A 21,240-nucleotide genomic window follows, 5' to 3' on the forward strand; every position below is an offset into this window, starting at 1 on the left:
TCTTTTCTTCCTTTCTTTACAAATGGCAACCTCCCCCGCTCGCACGCTCACGCCCATCGCGTTTCTTCTCCCCGACGTGTCCGCGCGGGCCCCGCCGGCCGTTCCCAGCACGTGCGTGCACCCACCCTCGCCTCGATCATGCCCACCCCGCATGCGTTAAATGCAATTTGTGCGCATGGCATGTCGGGTGCGATCATACCAGCACTAATGCACCGGATCCCATCAGAACTCCGCAGTTAAGCGTGCACTCCGCAGTTAAGCGTGCTTGGGCGAGAGTAGTACTAAGTTGGGTGACCACTTGGGAAGTCCTCGTGTTGCACCCCTTTTTTATATTTCTTTTGCTCGTTACTTCAATTTCTCCCCGTTCTTTTCTTCCTTTCTTTACAAATGGCAACCTCCCCCGCTCGCACGCTCACGCCCATCGCGTTTCTTCTCCCCGACGTGTCCGCGCGGGCCCCGCCGGCCGTTCCCAGCACGTGCGTGCACCCACCCTCGCCTCGATCATGCCCACCCCGCATGCGTTAAATGCAATTTGTGCGCATGGCATGTCGGGTGCGATCATACCAGCACTAATGCACCGGATCCCATCAGAACTCCGCAGTTAAGCGTGCTTGGGCGAGAGTAGTACTAAGTTGGGTGACCACTTGGGAAGTCCTCGTGTTGCACCCCTTTTTTATATTTCTTTTGCTCGTTACTTCAATTTCTCCCCGTTCTTTTCTTCCTTTCTTTACAAATGGCAACCTCCCCCGCTCGCACGCTCACGCCCATCGCGTTTCTTCTCCCCGACGTGTCCGCGCGGGCCCCGCCGGCCGTTCCCAGCACGTGCGTGCACCCACCCTCGCCTCGATCATGCCCACCCCGCATGCGTTAAATGCAATTTGTGCGCATGGCATGTCGGGTGCGATCATACCAGCACTAATGCACCGGATCCCATCAGAACTCCGCAGTTAAGCGTGCTTGGGCGAGAGTAGTACTAAGTTGGGTGACCACTTGGGAAGTCCTCGTGTTGCACCCCTTTTTTATATTTCTTTTGCTCGTTACTTCAATTTCTCCCCGTTCTTTTCTTCCTTTCTTTACAAATGGCAACCTCCCCCGCTCGCACGCTCACGCCCATCGCGTTTCTTCTCCCCGACGTGTCCGCGCGGGCCCCGCCGGCCGTTCCCAGCACGTGCGTGCACCCACCCTCGCCTCGATCATGCCCACCCCGCATGCGTTAAATGCAATTTGTGCGCATGGCATGTCGGGTGCGATCATACCAGCACTAATGCACCGGATCCCATCAGAACTCCGCAGTTAAGCGTGCTTGGGCGAGAGTAGTACTAAGTTGGGTGACCACTTGGGAAGTCCTCGTGTTGCACCCCTTTTTTATATTTCTTTTGCTCGTTACTTCAATTTCTCCCCGTTCTTTTCTTCCTTTCTTTACAAATGGCAACCTCCCCCGCTCACGCCCATCGCGTTTCTTCTCCCCGACGTGTCCGCGCGGGCCCCGCCGGCCGTTCCCAGCACGTGCGTGCACCCACCCTCGCCTCGATCATGCCCACCCCGCATGCGTTAAATGCAATTTGTGCGCATGGCATGTCGGGTGCGATCATACCAGCACTAATGCACCGGATCCCATCAGAACTCCGCAGTTAAGCGTGCTTGGGCGAGAGTAGTACTAAGTTGGGTGACCACTTGGGAAGTCCTCGTGTTGCACCCCTTTTTTATATTTCTTTTGCTCGTTACTTCAATTTCTCCCCGTTCTTTTCTTCCTTTCTTTACAAATGGCAACCTCCCCCGCTCGCACGCTCACGCCCATCGCGTTTCTTCTCCCCGACGTGTCCGCGCGGGCCCCGCCGGCCGTTCCCAGCACGTGCGTGCACCCACCCTCGCCTCGATCATGCCCACCCCGCATGCGTTAAATGCAATTTGTGCGCATGGCATGTCGGGTGCGATCATACCAGCACTAATGCACCGGATCCCATCAGAACTCCGCAGTTAAGCGTGCTTGGGCGAGAGTAGTACTAAGTTGGGTGACCACTTGGGAAGTCCTCGTGTTGCACCCCTTTTTTATATTTCTTTTGCTCGTTACTTCAATTTCTCCCCGTTCTTTTCTTCCTTTCTTTACAAATGGCAACCTCCCCCGCTCGCACGCTCACGCCCATCGCGTTTCTTCTCCCCGACGTGTCCGCGCGGGCCCCGCCGGCCGTTCCCAGCACGTGCGTGCACCCACCCTCGCCTCGATCATGCCCACCCCGCATGCGTTAAATGCAATTTGTGCGCATGGCATGTCGGGTGCGATCATACCAGCACTAATGCACCGGATCCCATCAGAACTCCGCAGTTAAGCGTGCTTGGGCGAGAGTAGTACTAAGTTGGGTGACCACTTGGGAAGTCCTCGTGTTGCACCCCTTTTTTATATTTCTTTTGCTCGTTACTTCAATTTCTCCCCGTTCTTTTCTTCCTTTCTTTACAAATGGCAACCTCCCCCGCTCACGCCCATCGCGTTTCTTCTCCCCCGACGTTCCGCGCGGGCCCCGCCGGCCGTTCCCAGCACGTGCGTGCACCCACCCTCGCCTCGATCATGCCCACCCCGCATGCGTTAAATGCAATTTGTGCGCATGGCATGTCGGGTGCGATCATACCAGCACTAATGCACCGGATCCCATCAGAACTCCGCAGTTAAGCGTGCTTGGGCGAGAGTAGTACTAAGTTGGGTGACCACTTGGGAAGTCCTCGTGTTGCACCCCTTTTTTATATTTCTTTTGCTCGTTACTTCAATTTCTCCCCGTTCTTTTCTTCCTTTCTTTACAAATGGCAACCTCCCCCGCTCGCACGCTCACGCCCATCGCGTTTCTTCTCCCCGACGTGTCCGCGCGGGCCCCGCCGGCCGTTCCCAGCACGTGCGTGCACCCACCCTCGCCTCGATCATGCCCACCCCGCATGCGTTAAATGCAATTTGTGCGCATGGCATGTCGGGTGCGATCATACCAGCACTAATGCACCGGATCCCATCAGAACTCCGCAGTTAAGCGTGCTTGGGCGAGAGTAGTACTAAGTTGGGTGACCACTTGGGAAGTCCTCGTGTTGCACCCCTTTTTTATATTTCTTTTGCTCGTTACTTCAATTTCTCCCCGTTCTTTTCTTCCTTTCTTTACAAATGGCAACCTCCCCCGCTCACGCCCATCGCGTTTCTTCTCCCCGACGTGTCCGCGCGGGCCCCGCCGGCCGTTCCCAGCACGTGCGTGCACCCACCCTCGCCTCGATCATGCCCACCCCGCATGCGTTAAATGCAATTTGTGCGCATGGCATGTCGGGTGCGATCATACCAGCACTAATGCACCGGATCCCATCAGAACTCCGCAGTTAAGCGTGCTTGGGCGAGAGTAGTACTAAGTTGGGTGACCACTTGGGAAGTCCTCGTGTTGCACCCCTTTTTTATATTTCTTTTGCTCGTTACTTCAATTTCTCCCCGTTCTTTTCTTCCTTTCTTTACAAATGGCAACCTCCCCCGCTCGCACGCTCACGCCCATCGCGTTTCTTCTCCCCGACGTGTCCGCGCGGGCCCCGCCGGCCGTTCCCAGCACGTGCGTGCACCCACCCTCGCCTCGATCATGCCCACCCCGCATGCGTTAAATGCAATTTGTGCGCATGGCATGTCGGGTGCGATCATACCAGCACTAATGCACCGGATCCCATCAGAACTCCGCAGTTAAGCGTGCTTGGGCGAGAGTAGTACTAAGTTGGGTGACCACTTGGGAAGTCCTCGTGTTGCACCCCTTTTTTATATTTCTTTTGCTCGTTACTTCAATTTCTCCCCGTTCTTTTCTTCCTTTCTTTACAAATGGCAACCTCCCCCGCTCGCACGCTCACGCCCATCGCGTTTCTTCTCCCCGACGTGTCCGCGCGGGCCCCGCCGGCCGTTCCCAGCACGTGCGTGCACCCACCCTCGCCTCGATCATGCCCACCCCGCATGCGTTAAATGCAATTTGTGCGCATGGCATGTCGGGTGCGATCATACCAGCACTAATGCACCGGATCCCATCAGAACTCCGCAGTTAAGCGTGCTTGGGCGAGAGTAGTACTAAGTTGGGTGACCACTTGGGAAGTCCTCGTGTTGCACCCCTTTTTTATATTTCTTTTGCTCGTTACTTCAATTTCTCCCCGTTCTTTTCTTCCTTTCTTTACAAATGGCAACCTCCCCCGCTCACGCCCATCGCGTTTCTTCTCCCCGACGTGTCCGCGCGGGCCCCGCCGGCCGTTCCCAGCACGTGCGTGCACCCACCCTCGCCTCGATCATGCCCACCCCGCATGCGTTAAATGCAATTTGTGCGCATGGCATGTCGGGTGCGATCATACCAGCACTAATGCACCGGATCCCATTAGAACTCCGCAGTTAAGCGTGCTTGGGCGAGAGTAGTACTAAGTTGGGTGACCACTTGGGAAGTCCTCGTGTTGCACCCCTTTTTTATATTTCTTTTGCTCGTTACTTCAATTTCTCCCCGTTCTTTTCTTCCTTTCTTTACAAATGGCAACCTCCCCCGCTCGCACGCTCACGCCCATCGCGTTTCTTCTCCCCGACGTGTCCGCGCGGGCCCCGCCGGCCGTTCCCAGCACGTGCGTGCACCCACCCTCGCCTCGATCATGCCCACCCCGCATGCGTTAAATGCAATTTGTGCGCATGGCATGTCGGGTGCGATCATACCAGCACTAATGCACCGGATCCCATCAGAACTCCGCGGTTAAGCGTGCTTGGGCGAGAGTAGTACTAAGTTTGGTGACCACTTGGGAAGTCCTCGTGTTGCACCCCTTTTTTATATTTCTTTTGCTCGTTACTTCAATTTCTCCCCGTTCTTTTCTTCCTTTCTTTACAAATGGCAACCTCCCCCGCTCGCACGCTCACGCCCATCGCGTTTCTTCTCCCCGACGTGTCCGCGCGGGCCCCGCCGGCCGTTCCCAGCACGTTCGTGCACCCACCCTCGCCTCGATCATGCCCACCCCGCATGCGTTAAATGCAATTTGTGCGCATGGCATGTCGGGTGCGATCATACCAGCACTAATGCACCGGATCCCATCAGAACTCCGCAGTTAAGCGTGCACTCCGCAGTTAAGCGTGCTTGGGCGAGAGTAGTACTAAGTTGGGTGACCACTTGGGAAGTCCTCGTGTTGCACCCCTTTTTTATATTTCTTTTGCTCGTTACTTCAATTTCTCCCCGTTCTTTTCTTCCTTTCTTTACAAATGGCAACCTCCCCCGCTCGCACGCTCACGCCCATCGCGTTTCTTCTCCCCGACGTGTCCGCGCGGGCCCCGCCGGCCGTTCCCAGCACGTGCGTGCACCCACCCTCGCCTCGATCATGCCCACCCCGCATGCGTTAAATGCAATTTGTGCGCATGGCATGTCGGGTGCGATCATACCAGCACTAATGCACCGGATCCCATCAGAACTCCGCAGTTAAGCGTGCTTGGGCGAGAGTAGTACTAAGTTGGGTGACCACTTGGGAAGTCCTCGTGTTGCACCCCTTTTTTATATTTCTTTTGCTCGTTACTTCAATTTCTCCCCGTTCTTTTCTTCCTTTCTTTACAAATGGCAACCTCCCCCGCTCGCACGCTCACGCCCATCGCGTTTCTTCTCCCCGACGTGTCCGCGCGGGCCCCGCCGGCCGTTCCCAGCACGTGCGTGCACCCACCCTCGCCTCGATCATGCCCACCCCGCATGCGTTAAATGCAATTTGTGCGCATGGCATGTCGGGTGCGATCATACCAGCACTAATGCACCGGATCCCATCAGAACTCCGCAGTTAAGCGTGCTTGGGCGAGAGTAGTACTAAGTTGGGTGACCACTTGGGAAGTCCTCGTGTTGCACCCCTTTTTTATATTTCTTTTGCTCGTTACTTCAATTTCTCCCCGTTCTTTTCTTCCTTTCTTTACAAATGGCAACCTCCCCCGCTCACGCCCATCGCGTTTCTTCTCCCCGACGTGTCCCCATGTGGTAGAAACCCTTAACCGCCCGTAACCACCCTTAACCGCTAGTAACCACCCTTAACCGCTACTAACTACCCTTAACCGCTACTAACTACCTTTAACTGACATACATTGAAATACAAACAGTAAATAAGATTAATTACGGTTAATACAAGATTAAATAAACTAACAAATCATCCCCTTAATCTTGTATTTCGATCTTCACACTCTTACATTCTTCAAATCAATTCTTTCAGTAAATGTCCTAACCATATTCCTTGACAAGCAGCGGACGCCGCCACAATATACTCCGCTTTTAGGGATGAAAGCTGCCGCAATTATCTCCACCTTCCTTCTTCTCTGTCTTCCTTTCAATGGGCAACTGCTTTTCATCGACAGTTTTAATTACCTGTTCTACTTGTCTGGCCAATGGCTTTTCCTCAACAGGTTTAATTACCTGTGCCACTTCAATTGCACTGCCGGAAACAATGGCCTCCTTCAACTTCTCTACTTTCGTTTCTCCGGCGACTGGTTTTTTAATAGCACAGTCATTGTTTCCGTCCTCCTTCTCCTTCTTCTCGCCGTCACAGTCCTTCTCTTTTATCTCCTTTGCTTTCGCTACCTCCGTTGCCACATTCTGGACCTCCGCCACAACGCCATTGCTCTTCTCCTCGGATTCAAACTTCACACCGCCAACGATTTTCTCGCCATCGCTCTTCTTCTCTTCTCGCTTCTCTGTTTTTTTCTCTGATTCAATCTTCACAGAGCCATCGATTTTCTCCTCATCGATCATCTTCTCTGTTTTTTTCACAGACGCAGACTTCACATCTCCACGTCCTTTTATCTCTACAAGTGATCCATCTCCGAACTTCACCGTGTCGGTCACTGACTCATTCAATTTCGAGAACCAACTTCGACAACCAGTCATATGATTGCTGGCTCCCGTATCTAGGAACCAAGTGTTGCTTTTCTTCTCAATTTCTTCCGGGACAACCTTCTCTTCATAAAGAGCCATCTCCGTCAACTCTGGTGAACCGAGAGTTCGGACTTCACAAACTTGTGTTGTAAGTAAGGCTGGCTCATCCTCATCACTTTGCGTCTCAGCCAAGTGCGCCTGATCCTCCCATTTCTTCGATCTACAGTCGGATGCATAATGGCCAATCTTTTGACAATTATAACACCTCACCTTCCGACATTCTGAGGCATAGTGGCCTAGGCCTTGACAATTGTAGCATCTTACCTTGCTCTTGTCAGCCTTCTTCTCTTGATGAAACGAGTCGTTTCCACGACCATGGCCTCTCCCTCTCCAGCGACCACTGCGACCTCGCCCTCGGCTATGGCCTCCATTGTCGCTACGTTCTTTTGCTTTCCATTCTCCTTGAGTCAATAAGACGTGCTCAACATTCTCTTTGTTGCTACCGATCCGTTCCTCATATGCTTTAAGACGGCCGATGACTTCCTCCATGGTCATCACCTTTAAATCGGCAAATTGCTCTATTGCCGATGCGATATGAAGAAACTTAGGAGGTACTGAGCGGAGAAATTTTTTCACCAAGTATGCCTCTTCAAACTTGTCTCCAAAAGTACGTATTTTATTAACGACTTCTGTCAACCTTGCTGCATAATCATCAATAGTCTCGGACTCCTTCATATTCATAATTTCAAACTCAATCTTCAGAGTTTGGATCTTTGCCTCCTTTACACGTTCAGCACCGAGATGAATAGTTTTTAGTGTCTGCCATGCTTCCTTTGCTGTCTCTTTCTCTGCTAACAAAAACAACGTCTCCTCAGGGATTGCTTGATAGATAGCTGCTAAGGCCATTTGATCCTTCCTTTCATCAAGACTATCCAGAGGCTCAGTTGATTCGATTGCGTCCCACACCCCTTGAGCACGCAAATAGACCTTCATCTTCATAGCCCATGCTGAGTAGTTGGTTCTCGATAACGTCGGGTATTGGAGTGATACCAGACCTTCCTTTGTTGCAGTCTTCAACGACTCTCCTCTCTCTCCAGTGTTGTTATTATTTCTCGGCATGATCTTTGGCATGTAACCAAGCTCTGATACCAAATGTTAGACAACACTCAAACAACTAAGAGAGGCAATAAACCAACATTTTTATTCAACTGGTTACAGAATACATATATATAGACAGAATAGCCACATTAACCGCTAGTAACCACCCTTAACCGCCCGTAACCACCCTTAACCGCTAGTAACCACCCTTAACCGCTACTAACTACCCTTAACCGCTACTAACTACCTTTAACTGACATACATTGAAATACAAACAGTAAATAAGATTAATTACGGTTAATACAAGATTAAATAAACTAACATAAGAATCTCCACCATTTCTCAATATTGGATAAAGGTCTCACTTGAGTAGCTTCTGCTCTCTCTCTTGATAGAGTCAGTGGTTGTGATGATTGATTCATACTCTAGTGTAGTGCTTGGGTTCCTACCATCTCTTATATAGGTATGGATAGGGAAGAAGAAGCAGATTATTGCTGGCTTTCGAGCTTTATCATTCAAGATTATTGCTGGTTTTGGTGCCTTATCAGTACATTTTGAGGCATACCCATAGATGGGAGGCACACCACAACATCCTAATGTCTGGCCATGCGACCATACTCCCATGCACTATATAGTACATTCATAAAAGTGAATGAAACACAAAATATGTATATCCTAGAGTTGGGAGGTGCTGGTTTCAAACTTCAAAACAGATGAAAACTTGAAGAAAAACATTGTCAAATCCAATTTGAGAACCAAAACGACCGTATTTTGGGTCGAAGGGTCGGACAAGCCGCCTTCGGCGACTTGCCAGGACATAGCCCTCGAAAAGTTACATGGAATAAAAAAAAAATTCATCAAATTTGATCAACGGAGCTCAAAATTATGGTCTCTGAAAGTTTCGACATAGTTGGAAGTAATTTCTGGAGGTTATAAAAATCCAGATTTTGAAAATTTTTACACTTTTTATGAACATGGGTTTACAGATCATGAAAAAACGTTGGAAAAAGAGTGGTTATTTGTTCCAAACAAATCAGAAACGAATGAGATATGGTCTTCGAAGTGCATAATGCACATTTTTGTTTCATGCACCAAATCTAGGTTATGAAACTTTGTTGTTCTTCTTCACTTAAATTCTTCTTAGCTCTCTCATCCACCTCTTCGTCTTAATCCTTTTCCTAATTTTCTCTTATTTTTATAGCAGCATAACGGTGTCTTTTCCATTTTTCTCCTTTGGTGGCTCTCGTATTTAAGTAAATTCTCTGACTTTTATATTGTTTTCTTCCTGAAGGGTTAAAAAAAGGATAAGACTACCGGTAGAGTTATATAAGTCTTTTTTTTTTTTTTTTTTTGTTAGTAATTATGCACTCATACAAAACATTTTCTTATTATTTTCTCCATGAGTTGTAATTAATAAGCATGATGAAATAGTCAATTGTGGTTCAACATGAAATGAATATCAATTTGCATGAATCGAGCCTAATTCTACACTTAATTGAGTTATTTGGTAAAATTCTAGAACATTTATGCTGAACCATGATGTTGTAGCAAATCTGGAAACAACCCTACTGGCAAATCTAGAAACAAATTGTTGACCCTGATGCTGAAGTAATTTGAAAATCAAACTTTTTAAGCATGACATGAAAATTTTAATCCACCTGGGTCATTGACTACCCAATTAAAACCATTCTAGGTGGACAACTTATCCTTTCTCAGTTCTAAATGGGAAGAAATAAATAATATAAAAGGAAAAGATGACCTGAAAAAGGAGGAGAGCCACTAAATAGAAAACATGGAATAGACAACCGAGGGTTTTGCTGTTGTGAAACCAAAGAGAAAGAAGAAGAAGAAGAACCCTAATACAACAACGGTTGACAATAGAAGGAAAAGAAAACCAAGAAGGATAGATTAGAGTAAAGAGGTGGACATGGGAACTCAAAGGAGAGGAACTTCCATTGAAGGACAACAATAAAGCTTGATAACTCTCTAATTCCTTACCCTCTTTTCTTATTTTATCAATTTTATCCATGCTGCAAAAGTATACTCCCGGCCTACTCATGTAATCGAGCATGGGAGGCTTCCTCTTCGAGAAGATCTGTCTTACGAGGAGAAGCCTAGCTGAATTTTGGCTCGAGACACTAGGCGGTTGCGTAACAAAGATATTCCCTCGGTAAAGGTCTCATGGGGTAACCGCCGTGAGGAAGAGGCAACCTGGGAACGAGAAGAGGACGTGAGGAAAGCTTATCCCGAACTCTTCCAAGAGATAGCTACTTTCGGGGGCGAAAGTTCCTAAGGAGGAGAATTTGTAACGCTAAAAAAAAAAAAAAAAAAGGCGGGGGGCTAAGTCAACTGACGGGCAAAAAGGTCATTTTGCCCCTCCAGCCCTAATAGGGGTCCAAGGAGAACCCCGTCAGATTCCTTGCAAAAGAAAGAAGGGGTTAGAGAGAAATCAGAGAGGAGTCAGCCGGGAAGATTAACGGACCACCGCCGGAATCCATCTCCAGACGAGACTCGTACAAGGATTGAGAGGCTAGCAAGGCCGACGCTCCGTCAAAACCTAAGAACATTTCGCGAGGTAAGGTTTCTGAACGACATTGCTCAGATCTAAGTTTTTCCCTACGTCAATCGATCCTAAAATGCTAAAATCTTCACCTAGAAACAACTCATGCACGGTCTGTGAAGAAGTTTGGCCGAGACCTCAACCCAAAGGCAGAGATCCGAGAGTCATCCGAGAATAGTGAGCGAACTTCCGACTTTCTTAAATCATCCGATAGTCAAGAAAAACTTACAGAAAAAATACTAGGACGTAGCCTGTAACACGATCTAGAACTTTGCCGAAGGAATCATATCGATCCGATCTACGGATCGATAGTTATGAATATCGGAAAAAAAATAGACTGAGTTTCGATTTTGAGAGGACAGAGAAGAAAGAAGAAAGAAAAAAAAAAACGGCCGGCGAGCGGCGGAGGGCGGCGACAGGCGCCAGACACGCGTCGACCATCGGCTAGAGCAACGAAGCTCCAGCGAGGTGTCGAGACATGTCACCTGCAAGCCGGGGCGAACCACAACGTGAGCCGAGCCGACCGGACCGGCCCGGGCCGGCCGACCGCGACTACGCGGGAAGTGAGCGCGCGTGGCAGGCGCGCGTGCAGCCTGCGACTGGCGCCTTCCCGCGCGCGTGGAATGGCCAATTTTGCCCGGTTGTTTTCTGTTTGCCTGATTTTTGTCCTAGTAGCAGTTCTAATACTGTTTTTAAGTGAATAGGGACCTAATTTAAAGAAATCAGTATTTTTGGACACCTCACGGGCAAAGAAACGCTAGCAAAAAGGGCATGCGTTAACCAGGTAAGTCACCACACGGTATTTAGGAAGAAATACTTGTAGGATTCGCTCGGATTGCATGCATGCTAGTAGTTCTGCTTCAGATTAGCTCTCCATGTAAACTATTAGTCAGATTAACTGTTGTGTTTGTATTGGGTAAATTACATGAGTGTTGCTGTATGCTTTAAGCTTCCGCTGTATATATGCATGCGTTAATTTATGTTAGAATTGTGTATGCCGGGTTTCGGATGCTTGATGGACGAATTCGCCCCATTGAGCGTGAACTTCGTGCTCTGGGTGCTTTATGGAGGTCATCGCCCCGTTGAGCCGGTATGCCTAGTTTGCATGAATTACATACTATGATGTTAGAAGAAGATTGCATGCACCCTCTGTTAATTGCTAGGGCCCATTTCTATGATAAGATTAGGGAATTTCTGTTAGGAGCGATATGCCACTCTAGTCAGGCTTAATTTTTCCCTGGAAATTTAGCGGTTTACCACGGAAAGAAGGTCCCCAGAGTGTTCATAGATTGCTAGCGTGTGAACGGTATCTATAGCTTTGTGGGAGAACCAAGGGGTCCCTGATTAGTCCTTACTGCTCATAGCCATTTCGCATGGGAAATGTGTCCCCACGTCGTACAGCCCATTAGCTGCATGGGAACGGGTTGGGTCGCGCCCCCCATAGGGGGACTAAATGGGCGTAGGGGTACTCAACCATGTAGTCCCAGATAGCCATGTAGAGGTAGCACCTCATAGAGAGATACCGGCCATAATAACTTGGCATAAAGAACCTCTAGGCCTTTAATGAAAGGACGACAAACCGGTGAAACCCAAGGGGCAAGCCCCAAGGGACTAAGACTAGAACCAGATGTCCTAGAACCGAGTTAGGAAACCGTGGGAATATGTAAATTAAGATGCGAAGAGAGCCTACAAGTAGGTGGCTTACTGAGTATAATTTTTATACTCATTCTTTTCTACCTTCCTTATTGTCAGGTGCCGGTCGAGGTGGAGGAGCGTTGGAGAGCTGTGCGGTCACAGAGGAGGTCGTTCTGGAGCGTCAGTCCCTTGTCGGTCTTTAGAGTCTTTTGTATTTTTTCTTAATAATTGTATTTCCCGTTGGAAATATTTGGTTTTAATTTTGTATTCGTAATTTCTTTTTTATTAATTTGAAACAAAACTTTTCTCTATTTTGTTTTAATTGAATGACATTTTTACCTTTTACTTTACTATTTATTCCTTTTTGTTTGTTTTCGATTTCATCTTTTTAGTCACGACTCGGCTTTTCGAATCCTCGAAAATCGGGTCGTGACATTTCCCAAACAAGTTTCAAAAGATTTTACAGAAATCAAGAAATCATCCATGAATATCTCCATGAATATCTCCATGAATGTTCCTACCATGACTATAAAGATGGTTATCATACATCGTTGAAATTTTCCTAGAGAATTACATAGTCCAAAGAACATCCTTCTAAAGGCCAAAATTCCATATGGGCATATAAGTGTAGTCTTCTCTTGATCTTCTAGACTAATTATAATTTGGTTGTATCCCAAATAACCATCTAAGAAGCAGTAATGTGACTTTCTAACAAGTCTATCAAGCATTTGATCCATGAATGGGAAAAATGGTCATTGAATGTAGTTTTGTTCAATCTTTTGTAATCCACAGACTCTTTATTCATTCACTATTCTAGTGAGGATCAACTTATTGTTTTCATTTGTCATTACTGCTATCCCTCCTTTCTTAAGATCACATTAAATAGGACTGACTTATCTGCGGTTTACAATTGGATATATTATTCCAACATCTAACCACTTAATAATCTCTTGTAGTAACAACCTCTTTCATCATTTGATTTAATTGTCTTTGTTGATCAATGGATTTAAATTGACCTCCCTCCATTTGAATCTGCATACATAGTGAAGGAATAATTTCTTTTATATCCATCAATGTCCAACCTATTGTCCCCTTGTGCTTCTCTAACGTTCCTAGGAGCATATCCTCTTAGGTCAAGGATAATGTTGCTGAGATGATGATGGGTAGTGTCTCCTTGTCACCTAAATACAAATATTTAACGTTTGGAGGTAGTGGTTTCAAATCCAGATGTGGTGGTCTAATCCCAAAATTAAAAAAAAAATAAAAAAATAAATCGGCCCAAGCCCATGGAAGGGCAAATGTATCATTTTGCCCCTCCACCTACTACGGGGTCCAAGTGGAACCCTAGAGGCCACAAAAAGAAAAAAAAAAGGGAAGACTGGGAGAGGGTTTGGGAAAATCGAGGAGCCGTTGCCGAGACTTCATCTAGAATTGAGGTGAGTTCTTGAATGTTTTCCAGACCCAAGACTAACCTTTACGAATCGGGACCTAATGTTTTAATACGTTCATCTAGGGAAGCTGACTTCTTGAAGAAACTTGGTAGAAAATCGAGAATCGTCCGAAACGGTAAGCGAACTTCTGTGGCTCATATCTCATTCTATGTTGAGGCTAAAATCACGAAAAAAAATACCAAGACGTAGCCCTCAACACGATCTAGAACTTTACCGGAAGAACCATATCGAACCGAGCTCTAGGTCAAAAAATATGAAAACCAAAAAACGGTGGATCGGAAAAGGATTGTGGATTGCAGGAGAGAGAAAAGAAAAAGAAAAAGAGAAAAAAGGGCAGCGGGCGGCGGAGCACGACTCGACAAGGGACAGAGCGGGACTTGGCAGGCGTCGATATGATGGTGTTGTTAACACATGCAGAAGCAATTTGGATCTTAGCCACTCTAAGTACATCAATTATAATAAATTAGCTAGCATGTTCAAAAGCATTAAAACTCAATGGTGTTTGAATACTAACCTTTTGTAGGTTAAATTCCTTTTTCCTCACGAACCGGTTTCGAACCACCACTAGTGTCTTCCCTACTATTCTCCGACCTTAGAACGGGATTGTGGAATCCAATGAATGACTAAATTTGAAAGGAATTTAATATACGTAAAAATAGAGTTTTGAGAGAATTTCTCAAAGTTTTTCGAGAAGACACATGCACCTTGATTACCCTATATATAGAGTGATATTTGTACGTTCATGTAAATTTGAGATTACCAAATTTTGCCACTTAAAATTCCACTAAAATTTGGGATTATGTTCCACTCAAATTTGTGGGGTTTATTCCACTCAAATTTGGGATTATGTTCCACGCAAGCATACAAGTTTGAATTAACAAAATTTTGATATTCAAAGTTCCACTCAAATTTGTGGGGTTTATTCGACAAACATGCAAGTTTGGTTATACCAAATTTTAATACTGAAAATTTTACTCAAATTTGTAAAATAATGGAGCAAACATGCAAGTTTGGTTAAACCATATATTGACACTCAATATTCCACCAACTCAAATATGGATTTTTTCACTCAGAGAATATTTTGACTTTCTTTATTTTAATTTAATAATTAATTTAAATAATTAATTTCAAATCAAAATAATATTAAAGAATTTAATTAATATTTATGCATCCCAATCCATTCATATATTGATTTTGAATCCCTATTCATAATTAAAATATTTAAATCTTATTTAAATATCTTCAATTCTCTCATTTTGTTTAATTCGTAATTAAATCAAAATGCGGTATATATTTAACGCATATTCCCTAATTTGAGTTCGAACACTTTAAACTCACTCGTCACACTGTTCTAAGGTTTAGTCCGATGTGAGCTAGCAAGGGGACCTAATGGACATACAAATCATGGGCTCCAACGATCCGAGATTAACCGGCTAAACTCCCTTTTAACCAACATTCGTTAACTACTAGGACACTCCACTATAGCCTAGTAGTTGCACTCCCCTCACTATAGATATATTCCTGTCCATTTGATATAACCATGATTAGTAAGTCGATCCTTCACAGGTTGTTCGTAACCAAAGCTAGGTCAATTTACCGTTTTTACCCCTAAAGTTACGTCTTGTTCCTTAAGTCCACTCATCCTTTAATGAACAATTGGTTTCTGGTCCAACCACCAAACCGAATCCCTCTCGGGCCAATGAGAGGGTGGAGCCCATTGTTCAAGACTTGGAGTCAGTACTTAAGGGAACAACCTCTCTACTATCCCTAAAAGCGGGTAGGAGTGAATTCCATCTTCCACCCTATGTCCCCAGCTATTCACCCAGTCTTACTCCTAAAATGGGAGGCTTATTGAGTCGGCGAACTCAGGCCACTCTCACCCATGCAAATCTAAGAAATGTTGGGTTTTATGTCCTAAAACTCATAGTTTGTAAACAAAAACATATTCTATTTTCAATAAAGTTATTATTGTTGTTTATTCAGTAAAGATTGTTATTGAATAAAGTGAACTTTACGATCATTAATCTAAATCCAATAAACTAAGAACACTCTGGCTATAGTATGATTACTTGAACTATATGTAGAGACATAAGAGTGAATCAAGTTCAAGTATATAGTCAAAATGATCTATAGTATAAGGATAAGACTGAGTACCTTATTCTAGTGACACTATGGATGCGGCCAACTTTAGTATATGATATAAACAATGTGATCGCTAAATTGTACATGTGGAGACATGTGAGTGGGGGCGTCCTATGAAATGAGTATTGCATAAGATCGGACCATGAAGAAAACCACTCTCACTTTATAATGTCGTTTACTGTTCAGACTAATTTTCTTTTCATTCGATAACCTAGGTAACTCGGTTTTAATCCTGAGCTAACCATGAACTCCTGTTTATTCGGAATTATCCTTAGATTTGCATGGGTGAGAGTGACTCTAGTTCGCCGACTCAATAGGCCTCCCATTTCAGGGGTAAGACTGGGTGAATGGCTGGGAACGTGGGGTGCAAGATGGAATTCACTCCTACCCACTTTTAGGGATAGAAGAGAGGTAGTTCCCTTAAGCACTGACTCCAGGTCTTGAACAAGGGGCCCCACCCTCTCATTGGCCTGAGAGGGATTCGGTTTACTCGTTGGACCACAAACCAATTGTTCATTAGAGGATCAGTGAGACATAAGGAACAAGAAGTAACTTTAGGGGTAAAACGGTAAATTGACCCAACTCTAGTTACGAACAACCTGTGAAGGATCGACTTACTAATCATGGTTATATCAAATGGACAGAAATATATCTATAGTGAGGGGAGTGCAACTACTAGGCTATAGTGGAGTGTCCTAGTAGTTAACGAATGTTGGTTAAAAGGTTAATGAGTTTAGCCGGTTAATCTCGGATCGTTAGAGCCCATGATTTGTAGGTCCATTAGGTCCCCTTGCTAGCTCACATCGGACTAATCTTAGAACAGTGTGACGAGTGCGTTCGAAGTGTTCGAATTCAAATTATGGAATATGCGCTACATATATACGATATATTTAACCGCATTTTTGTTTTTTTACGAATTAAACAAAAAGAGAGAATCTAAGATATTTAAATAAGATTTAAATATCTTAATCAATTATGTGTCGGACTTGATTGGGATTGGCATTTGAATCAATATTAAATATTAATTAAATAGTTTAATTAATCATTTAATGTTACTTTAATTTGATTATTCAAAATAATTGTTGAATTAAAATGAAGAAAGTCAAAATGTTGACTTCATTTAATGGAAAAATTTGTTTTAACCAAACTTGCATGCTTCCCAAATAAACCCCACGAGTTTGAGTGAAATTTTGAGTGTCAAAATTTGGTGATCTTAAATTTGCATGAACATGCAAACATGACTCTTTAAATAGAGTGATCATGGAACATGGAATGTCTTCTTCTTCTTGGTGAAAAACCTTGAGAAAAACTCTCACAAACACTCTCTTCATATATACAAAATCCCTTCCAAGTTTAGTCACTCACCGGATTCCACAATCCCGTTCTAAGGCTGGAGGATAGTGGAGAAGACACTAGTGGTGGTTCAAAACCGGTTCGTGAAGAAAAGGGAGTTTGAACTACAAATGGTTAGTATTCAAACTCATCAAGTTTTAATACTTATGAACATGCTAGTTATTTACTATAATTGATGTCTAAAAGTGCCTAAGATCCAAATTGCTTCCGCATGTGTTATATTAACACCATCATTGGGAAGCGTCGTAATTGTATGGGCCTGAAATTTTCTCGGCTGCCCAGTCTCTCCGGCACTCGATCAGATGCTCATTTTGTTGATTGAGCCGGGTATCTTCCATCCCCTTTTGGGCCGAAAAGTTTTAATATCTAAAAAAAAAAATCATTTTTAAATAGAAAAGTGGCAAACATTACAATAAACAAAATGACAAGAATCTAGCACCAAAAATATATTTTATATCTGTTCAAGATTTTAGGAAGAAATTCTGATCCAGAAAGTTGTGATACAAGAGACCTGGAAATATTGGTAGTTTGTAAAGATATGCAAACCATACTCGAATACACACTCTGTCAAAACAATCCACCGTTTGAAGTTGCTCGAGATAGGCCTACGAATGCTGGTCGACCCTCACGAAAGCAAAAGATGATGATTGCTTCGGATAGCATGTAGGACAACACTGAATCCATGTGGTTCGTGAATATGTTTCCAACTCCGATGGAAATCTGAGCTACAAACCACGATTATACTGCACGAAAAATAGCTTGAAATCGCTTACGTTGCCATTTTTAGTTATGTCTGTTTCGATGACGTCGATTTCGAAGTTCCATCAATACCTATGTTTCCCATTCCAATCTCCATAGCTTCTCTCTCGTCCTTCTCGCTTCTTTTCGTTGAAGAGTCCTAATCTTCATGCTGATTTTGATGTGTTTGATAAAGAAGATTCAAGAATTCTTGGGATAAAACTCAACTACGGATGGTTGAGACATTGTGCTGCTCTTGGTGTCTTTTTAGGTGAAAATCCAATAAAGGAACAAGAAAGTCAACCAAGTCATTAGCATCTTGCTCGCTGAAATCATACTTCTCAGTCAGCACCTTATTAAAAGGCCAAAAGCGCAATTGACGAATATGCATCAATTCACCATATTTGTTGAAGTAGATATTTGTTGAAGTAGTCCCTTGAATAGCGGCCGCCTAATGTAATCTGTGCTGGATATTTTAAGAAACAGCAAAATATAAATAAGGGAAAATTTTTCAAATATATAAAATAAAGACAACATGGTATTTATAAGTAGGTTAACATTACCTTGCGAGGCATCACTCCAGAAGCTCCACCATCAATGCGAAATGATCCTGGAAATAAAATAAATAGTAGGAATTACAACTTCCAGAAGAGAAGGTCCATGTAATAAGCTGATACTCATAGTAAAGTCTTGTTTTGTTGTTCCCAAAACACGTATACCAGTGATGTCGACACGATATACATATAGTTATTTAAAAAAAAAATAAGAAACAAGTACAATATGTATACTACCACTATACTATAAGCTAAGGGGAATATGATTACTGATATAATAGCCACATTGTGTTAAAAAAAAAAAACGAAAAGAAAGGCATGTTAAAAGAAAAATTCTTTATATTTTCCAACACACAGCCTTTTCAAATTATTCACCTAGCATTATAGTGTATGACATGGTTGAAATTAAATTGAGCCTTCTCAACCAGTTAACCAAACAAAAAACAACCAACCAAATATTTCAGTATCAGGTAAACTTCAACATTATGCTGCTCTTACAATTACAGTAGAAGAAATATATCAAAGAATAAAATTATAACTCATTGAGAACTCAAACAAACAACAATAACAAAATAATAATAATAATAATAACTTTTCAGCATGGTTTTCAAACGATTAAAAATGTGAGACTTTACTACTATGAGTAGAAATAATGCTCCCCAAGGGGAGGTGAGACTCGATTAACAAATGTTACACGTTAAGAATTAATGATCATACTGATAAAAAAAAAAAAGAAAAACAAAAAAAAAAAGTCTCTGAACGTACCTCATCCCTTTTATAGTTGTCACCACTGTGTAGATCAAAGAGAACATCACCAGTGACCAACTCAAAACAAATGCAAGCAAATGACCACATATCTTCTAGAGTCGAATATTTAGATCCAAGAAAAACTTTGGGACACCTATACTGCCGCATCTGAATATCATTAGAAAATTGCTTGTAGATAAGAGAAACTTCAAGAATGGGCAACTAGTGTCAAATTACTGCCATGTAAATTGCTACGAGTGTCTTATCAATGCCACTCCAATCACCATTGGCATGTAAGATGAATATCTAATGTCTAACGACATCCTTAATGCTAATTACATTATTAGGAAACTAAATTTTTCTGAATTACCGAGGTATGAGAAATAGTGATCAATTTCATGTGCGATTGTATATCCTCAATCCAAAAGTTATCTGGTCACTGATTACTGTGTCTTAATTTGGTTAAACTAAACCTAGAGCTTAACAAACCTTCGTACTAACCTTTTTCTACATTAATGTTAACATTGATGGACATTGTTTGTTTTCCTCGTTGAACTTGAATTCATTACCAGTTATAGTCAAGAAAACACAAATTTGATCACTAGGCATTGTGATTAAGGGTCATTAACTTTAACCAAGAAGTCTTAGGTCCAAAACTTGCTACCTGCTTGGAAGACTAACATTCTTTGATTGGGAGCTTCCAAATGTTGTAAAGTTAAACGATAGTAAGCTACTTTGGAGTTTGTGAAAGTGTAAAAGGTCAGGATTTGGATACTACAAAAAGTTTGAGGAAGAAAAATTCCCAAATTCCCTTGATTCAGAAGGAGAGTCGTGTATTGTTTCCTTCAGTGTCAACCTTGAATTTTTGCCAATTGTTTTTCACTCAAGTTCACTGGCAACTTGACTTGCTTGTCCATTCTATAATGATGGCCTATCCCTTTTGATGATAGCAATAATATTTTGACTTCTTTGAATTAGGGAAAGATTCTTCTCTAGATTGGATAATTTTGTTCAAGATCAAGCAAGTAGCCGACATTCTGACACCACATATAACAGTGATGATGGTGATTCTCTAAATGACCTGAATCGTACAAGAAGTTTTGAGGTCCTAGATGATCTTCCTAGACGTTCTGGGCCAATTAACGTGGAAAGTAAAAACGCAGGCTCTTATAGCATCAGTCTAATTGAAATAAGCTATTATGTAGAAGAAATTATTACTGAAGTCAGATATTATTTAGAAGGAATTACTGCTGAAGGTAGGGAAGCATCTCTTCATGCGGTAGAAAGTACACAAGAACAAGTTGCAGAGAATGGTTTAGCCAGCCAAACAGCTGATATCAACTCGATGAAGATGAGATTCAGGACAACGTATGAGAAGAATTTTACAAGAAACTGTTGCAAATTTTTTATACCGTGAAGTTCCTCAAATTTATGTCGAGGATCATACTAGCATACTGGATGTCGAATCTTCCATTCAGCAAATTGATACCCGTGAGGAAAATGATGATATGGGAGTATTATCAAATCATTCAAGAAGTTTTCAAGACAATGATCTTGAAAATGTAGGATCCGCTGGAATCTACTTCTCACGAGGAACTGAATGAAGAACTAGGTATGGGAGTTGAGCCAAATGATTGGCAAGCATCATCTGGTTCTCAACGGGATGAATGGAAAAATAACATTGAAGAAGATATAAACGAAACTCAGTTGGAAAACATCACTACTAATTGGTCTCGCAAATTCTTGAGTACAACACATAGAGGAGATATTCATCTGCAAAATTCCCCTAGAGCTTCACATGAAAATGTTATCTTTGTGGAGGATGTGCCTAATTTGTTAGAGGGCTCTCCAAATCGGAAGGATACATCCAACCGAAGGTCGGAGACCTTTTATTTTCCTGAAGAGAAGAATGTGCATAATGGGGAAATCAGAGAACTTTTAAACATGTATCTAAAACTTTATATAACAACATGCCTTGCTGAATTCAGACTAAATGATGAATTTACATGTGGACTATTTTTCTTTATTATACAGGAGAAGTGTCTCAGCTCTTCTTAGTAGTGGTTTCTGTTAAAGATCACGTGTTTGTTTAGATTGGTGTCAGT

General features: G+C 43.5%; 15 non-coding genes and 2 pseudogenes across 15 annotated transcripts; all 17 read left to right on the plus strand.

Annotated features, from left to right (window-relative positions):
* The first annotated feature begins 185 nt into the window (after positions 1-185).
* LOC147794637 (5S ribosomal RNA) lies at positions 186-323 on the plus strand (annotated as a pseudogene).
* Positions 324-550: 227 nt separating this feature from the next.
* On the plus strand, positions 551-669 carry LOC147794638 (5S ribosomal RNA). The gene has a single exon (XR_015413021.1). It is a non-coding gene; the product is annotated as a 5S ribosomal RNA (ribosomal RNA).
* A 227-nt stretch (positions 670-896) lies between these two features.
* Positions 897-1,015, plus strand: LOC147794639 (5S ribosomal RNA). Its single transcript, XR_015413043.1, has one exon. It is a non-coding gene; the product is annotated as a 5S ribosomal RNA (ribosomal RNA).
* Positions 1,016-1,242: 227 nt separating this feature from the next.
* Positions 1,243-1,361, plus strand: LOC147794640 (5S ribosomal RNA). Its single transcript, XR_015413054.1, has one exon. It is a non-coding gene; the product is annotated as a 5S ribosomal RNA (ribosomal RNA).
* A 219-nt stretch (positions 1,362-1,580) lies between these two features.
* Positions 1,581-1,699, plus strand: LOC147794641 (5S ribosomal RNA). Its single transcript, XR_015413065.1, has one exon. It is a non-coding gene; the product is annotated as a 5S ribosomal RNA (ribosomal RNA).
* A 227-nt stretch (positions 1,700-1,926) lies between these two features.
* On the plus strand, positions 1,927-2,045 carry LOC147794642 (5S ribosomal RNA). Its single transcript, XR_015413075.1, has one exon. It is a non-coding gene; the product is annotated as a 5S ribosomal RNA (ribosomal RNA).
* A 227-nt stretch (positions 2,046-2,272) lies between these two features.
* Positions 2,273-2,391, plus strand: LOC147794643 (5S ribosomal RNA). Its single transcript, XR_015413076.1, has one exon. It is a non-coding gene; the product is annotated as a 5S ribosomal RNA (ribosomal RNA).
* Positions 2,392-2,610: 219 nt separating this feature from the next.
* LOC147794644 (5S ribosomal RNA) lies at positions 2,611-2,729 on the plus strand. Its single transcript, XR_015413077.1, has one exon. It is a non-coding gene; the product is annotated as a 5S ribosomal RNA (ribosomal RNA).
* A 227-nt stretch (positions 2,730-2,956) lies between these two features.
* Positions 2,957-3,075, plus strand: LOC147794645 (5S ribosomal RNA). Its single transcript, XR_015413078.1, has one exon. It is a non-coding gene; the product is annotated as a 5S ribosomal RNA (ribosomal RNA).
* A 219-nt stretch (positions 3,076-3,294) lies between these two features.
* On the plus strand, positions 3,295-3,413 carry LOC147794646 (5S ribosomal RNA). Its single transcript, XR_015413079.1, has one exon. It is a non-coding gene; the product is annotated as a 5S ribosomal RNA (ribosomal RNA).
* A 227-nt stretch (positions 3,414-3,640) lies between these two features.
* Positions 3,641-3,759, plus strand: LOC147794647 (5S ribosomal RNA). The gene has a single exon (XR_015413080.1). It is a non-coding gene; the product is annotated as a 5S ribosomal RNA (ribosomal RNA).
* A 227-nt stretch (positions 3,760-3,986) lies between these two features.
* Positions 3,987-4,105, plus strand: LOC147794648 (5S ribosomal RNA). Its single transcript, XR_015413081.1, has one exon. It is a non-coding gene; the product is annotated as a 5S ribosomal RNA (ribosomal RNA).
* A 219-nt stretch (positions 4,106-4,324) lies between these two features.
* LOC147794649 (5S ribosomal RNA) lies at positions 4,325-4,443 on the plus strand. The gene has a single exon (XR_015413107.1). It is a non-coding gene; the product is annotated as a 5S ribosomal RNA (ribosomal RNA).
* Positions 4,444-4,670: 227 nt separating this feature from the next.
* LOC147794650 (5S ribosomal RNA) lies at positions 4,671-4,789 on the plus strand. The gene has a single exon (XR_015413513.1). It is a non-coding gene; the product is annotated as a 5S ribosomal RNA (ribosomal RNA).
* A 227-nt stretch (positions 4,790-5,016) lies between these two features.
* LOC147794651 (5S ribosomal RNA) lies at positions 5,017-5,154 on the plus strand (annotated as a pseudogene).
* A 227-nt stretch (positions 5,155-5,381) lies between these two features.
* Positions 5,382-5,500, plus strand: LOC147794652 (5S ribosomal RNA). The gene has a single exon (XR_015413083.1). It is a non-coding gene; the product is annotated as a 5S ribosomal RNA (ribosomal RNA).
* A 227-nt stretch (positions 5,501-5,727) lies between these two features.
* LOC147794653 (5S ribosomal RNA) lies at positions 5,728-5,846 on the plus strand. The gene has a single exon (XR_015413084.1). It is a non-coding gene; the product is annotated as a 5S ribosomal RNA (ribosomal RNA).
* The last annotated feature ends 15,394 nt before the right edge of the window (positions 5,847-21,240 follow it).

This window comes from Cucurbita pepo, chromosome 1, assembly GCF_057944985.1.
Source record: "Cucurbita pepo subsp. pepo isolate OVF chromosome 1, ASM5794498v1, whole genome shotgun sequence".
In the NCBI taxonomy this organism is placed as follows: Eukaryota; Viridiplantae; Streptophyta; class Magnoliopsida; order Cucurbitales; family Cucurbitaceae; genus Cucurbita; species Cucurbita pepo.